At 38.4% G+C, this 6,110-nt stretch overlaps 1 pseudogene; it reads left to right on the top strand.

Moving 5' to 3' along the window:
• The first annotated feature begins 1,233 nt into the window (after window positions 1–1,233).
• LOC149229891 (DEAD-box ATP-dependent RNA helicase 45-like) lies at window positions 1,234–2,842 on the top strand (annotated as a pseudogene).
• Window positions 2,843–6,110: the final 3,268 nt, after the last annotated feature.

Consider the following 6,110-nt stretch of genomic DNA (forward strand, 5'->3'; position numbering starts at 1 on the left):
CTAATGGGTAAAGGGGATGTATCCCAACTTTCATTTGAGGAAATTTGTGAATTATGTAAGCATATATCACAAGGAAGGCAAAAGTATGGTAGAAGTCCTTGGGATCCAACCATGGCAAGAGTAAGTAAATCAACATTTGGTTTGGTAAGTAGAGCTTAACTTGGTAATTTGGTAACAAATTTTAAAACATACATTCATGGAAATATGAGTGAACAAATAGATATGCTACAAATGCAAAATAAAAAAAAGGTAGAGAATGTTTCATTGTCTATATTTTGTCCTAGGTGTAGAAAGAAACATCCCTTGAGAGAATTTCCATAATATAAAATTGAAATACGTTTATTTGTTCAAGAAATACATGTTACAAATATTTTTCCATCATTACCAGGAGGATAATGGATTAAATGAAGCCTCATAATAACTCTTCTTTGTGTCTCCAAGAAGAGCTTGGCAACCCCGACAACCGGGTATGATGTAGACCCTGCCAAACAATTTCAAGCTTATCCACAACAACCCAAAAGTAATTGGAATACAACATTACCTTGACAACCTTGGCCACCCCATCCTAAAAATCAATATTGGAAACAAGCTTGGTGAGGATCATACAAAGGAAATTATCCAAATTATTATCCATCATATCCTCAATATCCCCAATATCCTCAGTATCAAGCTTAACAACCATACCATCCACCTCCACCACAACCTCGACCACACCCACAATTGACTTCTAGTTAACCTCTCCAATCATCCCCTACATAACCACCTCAAAGACACAATCAATTACCATCACAACCACTTCCAAACCCAAATAATAAAGTAACTTAACCCAATTATAGTACTAAGGTAAAAAATGCCGAACACACACAACTTCTCCTCTTGATCTAAATGACATTCATCTTTGAACAAGAAGAGTATTACAAAAAAATTCCCTTGTTGTCATTAAAGAACAAGAACAAGAAGAATTTCTTGATAAAATAGATGACACCGAAATAAGACAAACTCTCCCTATTCCTCTAGCAGAACGACCTTCTATACCTTTTATATAATAATAAATTATTATTTTTAAATGCCTTCTGTGTATTTTAACATTCAAGTTTACGAGCTATCATTTTCGTGCATCAACATAAGTTTTTATGCTACAGTGGTATCAGAGCTATGGCACATGATATAATCATGCAGGCCTTTGAATGTAGTTGGCCGCACAATATATCATTACATTCATGTTTTGAATCCATGGAGAATTCTAATAAAATTCAAGAAGTATTTTGGCATTTAGAAAAATCATGTGCTAAAGCTACAACATGTTTTAAGGAGACTTGTGCAGAAAACAATACATATTCATTGCTCGAACCAGATTGGCAAGAGCTGAAGCGAATGAAGGAAAAGAGAGGGGAGGATAAGGGTGAACCAGAGGCTAAAGCTGGAAAAAAATGGACCCTTGAAGGTGAAGAATCTGATGATGATGATGTATTGGTTGTTATGAAAGCACATGGAGATGTTCCTGGGTTTGAAAATGGAAATGTTGTAATGGTTGATTCGGAGGATGAAAATATGCCGAATGGAGAGGCCATGAAGATTGATAAATCCGATGCCAATGTTGAAGATGAAATTGATCCTCTGGATTACATCTAACATGGAAAATTTGAATAACACAGCAGAAAATTCCATGTTTGGTAATGAAATTGAGAATGAAGCCAAAGGTGTAGGCTCCAAAGGAAAGAGGACTATCAAAAACACTCTCGGGAGAATTATACCAGGTGAAGAGTCTGATACGGATAACGAAGAAGATGAAGACTTCAATGAAGATCAAGTGGATGATGAAAATGGTGACGAGTTCATGAAGAGAATGAATAAAACTAAAATTGAGAAACTATCTATTGTGGACCACTCCAAGGTGTAGTATGCTCCCTTAAAGAAATACTTTTACCGGAAAGTAAGAGAAATATCTCTGATGACATCAGAGAAAGTTGCACTTTACAGAAAGCAGCTTGAGTTGAAGATTCGTGGAAAAGACACACCGAAGGCTGTCAAGACATGGAACTAGACTGGATTGACTCGTAATGTCCTCAAAGTCATCAAAAAATTAGGCTTCGAGAATCCTATGTCTATTCAAGCTCAGGCCCTTCCTGTGATCATGAGCGGAAGAGACTGTATTGGTTTAGCAAAAACAGGTTCAGGTAAGACTCTTGTATTTGTTTTGCCTATGCTAAGGCATATTAAAGATCGGCCTCATCTTGCTACAGGTGATGGACCAATTGGTTTGATTATGGCTCCCACGAGAGAGCTTGTTCAAAAGATTCACTCTGATATCAAGAAATTTGCTAAGGTTTTAGGATTGAATTGTGTACCTGTCTATGGAGGTTCAAGAGTGGCACAAAAAATTAGTGATTTGAAGAAAGGTACTAAAATCGTGGTATGCACACCTGGTAGAATGATTGATATCTTATGTACAAGGGGCAATAAGATATCAAATCTTCGCAGAGTCACCTACCTTGTTATATATGAAGTTGATAGGATGTTTGATATGGTTTTTGAGCCTCAAATAACTATAATTGTTCAAAATACCAGACTAGACAGACAAACCGTGCTCTTCTCTGCCACATTTCCTAGGTAGGTAGAGGTTTTTGCTTGCAAAGTATTGAATAAGCCAGTGGAAATTCAAGTTGGTGGACGTAGTGTTGTTAATAAGAATATAACGCAGTCTATAGAGTTTCATCCCGAAGGTCAAAGATTCTTGAGACTTTCAGAGCTTCTTGGTGAGTGGTATGAAAAGGGAAAAGGCAGATGGCAGTGCGCCATATGTTTAGGATGGGATATACCCATTGCAACATTTGCAGAATAATAATGTCATATTTTGAAGCTCACACAGGTATTCTAAGCCAATGGGATATACCCATTGCAACATTTGCAGAATAATAATGTCATATTTTGAAGCCCACACGGGTATTATAAGCCAATGGGATATACCCATTGCACATTTGCAGAATAGTAATGTCATATTTTGAAGCTCACACGGGTATTATAAGCCAACTAAGTGTAAAGGATAAACTTTTGGCTGTTGTGAATACACATATTTTGGACAGGAAGCGTAAAAATGGTTGATGACAGGAATGTGAAGTTACCATTTTGAGTGGGGTAATGATCTAGATGCCGTGCTTATGAGGTATATTGACTCTATTTGGTGCAAGGGTGATTGGACAAAGATCACCCCTGCCCACAACGCCACGGACGGACAGTTCATTGGGAAGTTCAGACACAAACTGAAGCATGTACTCAACAATCTAAAGAAACAGACACAACAGGTTTTCCCTTTTATTAGTTATCCTGGTAATGGAAATTGCATTACTTGCAACCTCCAAGGGCTGTTGCTGTTACAACAATTAAAACTCGAAACCACAAACAACAATGAAAACTGCAACATGACCAAGTCCTTTTTCTCACAAGTTGCCCATCGGTCTCGGTCTCCGTGGCACTCACACTCGCATTCACTGTTCCAAATAGCTGTCAATGGCTCCTTTTAAAACTAGGAATTATGGTTACCCTGTTTCTGCATTTTCTCCACAAATATAGGATTGATGAAGTCATTTTGGGCGAAGGCAAATGGCACTTTGAACATCATCCAAACTGGGTGGGAACATAGACATGAAAATTTGGAACTTTGGTCTTTTCCCTTTCTTTCAAGATGAACAAAATCAATTTGATATTGGATTTTTGGTTTCCAATGCAGGTAATATCGCTGAGCCAAATATCTGTGACAATGTTGTTTACTCTTCCACCGTTAGCCTTGATGATAAGTGAAGTGTTTCTCCGGAATCGAAAACTTACATTTCACGCTGTAAATCCCAGAATTCCAGTGAAAGTATGTCCAGTTGCAAAAGTCTCCATTCTAAAATCCATTTTCATGGGTTCTTCGAGGGGTTGCCCTGGCAATGCAGGTTTTGGGTTTGTAATTAGAAAACACACGGAAGAACCATCCTCTGCTGCTATAGGAAATATAGGCTAACCCGCCAAGAAGGAACTAAAGCGTCCATAAATTTGCATCACCAAGCATAAACTTGGAAGGGGACTCTAAACTCAACCGGGTTCAATTAAGGAATCAAGAATCTTTCATGAATCATTGGAGGTTGGAGTCCATCCATCATGGCACTTGAGAGCATTTGAGAGGCATGGAAACCCCTTGATCAAATTAATCATCATTGGAGAAGGAAATACAGAGCGAGGCACAATGAGTGGTCTAATGCGTTAAGTCGATGACAAGGAGATATTTAAGATGTACGCCTTAGTATCCCCACGTGATCTACACAGGCTCCCGAGCTTATGGTTTCAGCATATGGAACTCTACTCGCATGTTGTGTTTCTCTTGACATAATATTGTCCATCTCTGTCTCTGTTTGAGCGAGTGTTTTGTGATTGTTATCATGGAGGATCCTATCTAGGTTTCCTTCTCTTTCCTCCACGCATCTGTTTAGCTCTTAGCTCTTGGAAGCATCCCTTCCTTATTGGTACTTGAGATAGAATTTTATCATTAGCTGCCAACAAACAAAACGATACCACTCCTAGCCAGAATTTTGGGAGCTATACCCTCTTCTTGAGCTCCTCATTTGACAAAACCCCATCTTGACATGATTGCTAGGTCTCCCTCCTTTACTGGGCATCTGTCCTGTTTCTTCAGCTTTCCAACAAATTCTGTGTCATCCATTCTTCTAAAATCACCTTTCTCTTTCCAAGTTCAACATTGATGATTTTGACTTGCTTTGATTTCAAAGACATCGAGCATTGCTCCAACACTTTTCATTTTAGTTTTATTTAACATGACCATATTTCTGGAGGCCAACGAGATTTCTTTTCTCTTTTTGTTTTTAATTAGAACATTATGCACTCACATTGCGGCTGGAAAATTCGAAGTCTCCTTGCATATAAATTGCATTACAATGAGACAAAGCAGGGGGAGGTGGGAAGGTGGCGTTTGCCAAGAAATGATCCTGCACCCAAACTCTGTGGAGTTATTGCATGCATACACCAGCTCTGTGGAGTTATTACATGCATACACTAGAAAGATCAGATCAAAAAGGCAAACCATCGCATATCAATCTGGGAATTGATGGACACTTATATTTTCGTAGCTACTCCTGTCAAGTCTTCCTATCCTCACGAGAGGTGAGTACAGAGCTGTGATTGCATCCCAAATAATTGAGATCAATGCTTTAGCTACAATTGTAGATGTTGAAGTCAGGGTTCACCTGCTTGTAGTGCATTGTTTAGCTAAGCAGAACAACGTTAGGCATGCTTTGAGTTTATGGTACACTGCTACCTTTATTCGTGTGAATATTGATGCAAGGGCACAAAAAGATGAAAGACAATTAGCCAGCCCTACAGTGAATGGTAAGATGAAATCCTTGAGTGAACAGACCTTGACTTGAACCCAATCAAATTGACCTAACAGGGGTCCCTGTTATTAGAGAGAGCATAAATTGGCTATTTTGCCTTCACTACATGTTTTCTCCTGACAAAGTATATACCTGGAAACTAGTAGAACATGAGTGAACAGACCTTGACTTGAACTGAATCAAATTGACCTAACAAGGGTCCCTGTTATTAAAGAGAGAATAAATTGGCTATTTTGCCTTCACTACATGTTTTCTCCCAACAAAGTATATACCTTGAAACTAGCAGAAGGTTACATAACATAACCACAATCACAATCACAAAGCTTATTCTCCGTGCTATATATATATATATATATATATATATATATATATGTATGTATGTATGTATGTATGTATGTATGTATGTATGTATGTATGTATGTATGTATGCACATGCAATACAGACCCAAATGCTGAACACCGACCACCCATGATGGCGCGATCAGTCCGTTGCATGTGGGTTGATCACATTCAAACCACAGTGCAAGCTCCAAGTACAGTAATAGGATTTGGCCATTCCCAATCAAATATAGGTGAGAAAATCAACCACAACATATGCCAGTAATCATAGTTTCCAATCTCTCTTTGTTGGCTACATGCTCCACAACATAGTTGTGCACTGTGTGTTTTTTATCGAATTAAAATACACGAAAACACACTCAGAGTGTGAGCTAAGTGACCGAA

The sequence above is a fragment of the Pinus tabuliformis genome, chromosome J (assembly GCF_031772625.1).
Source record: "Pinus tabuliformis cultivar Carrire ecotype Pingquan chromosome J, CPIR1, whole genome shotgun sequence".
In the NCBI taxonomy this organism is placed as follows: domain Eukaryota; kingdom Viridiplantae; phylum Streptophyta; class Pinopsida; order Pinales; family Pinaceae; genus Pinus; species Pinus tabuliformis.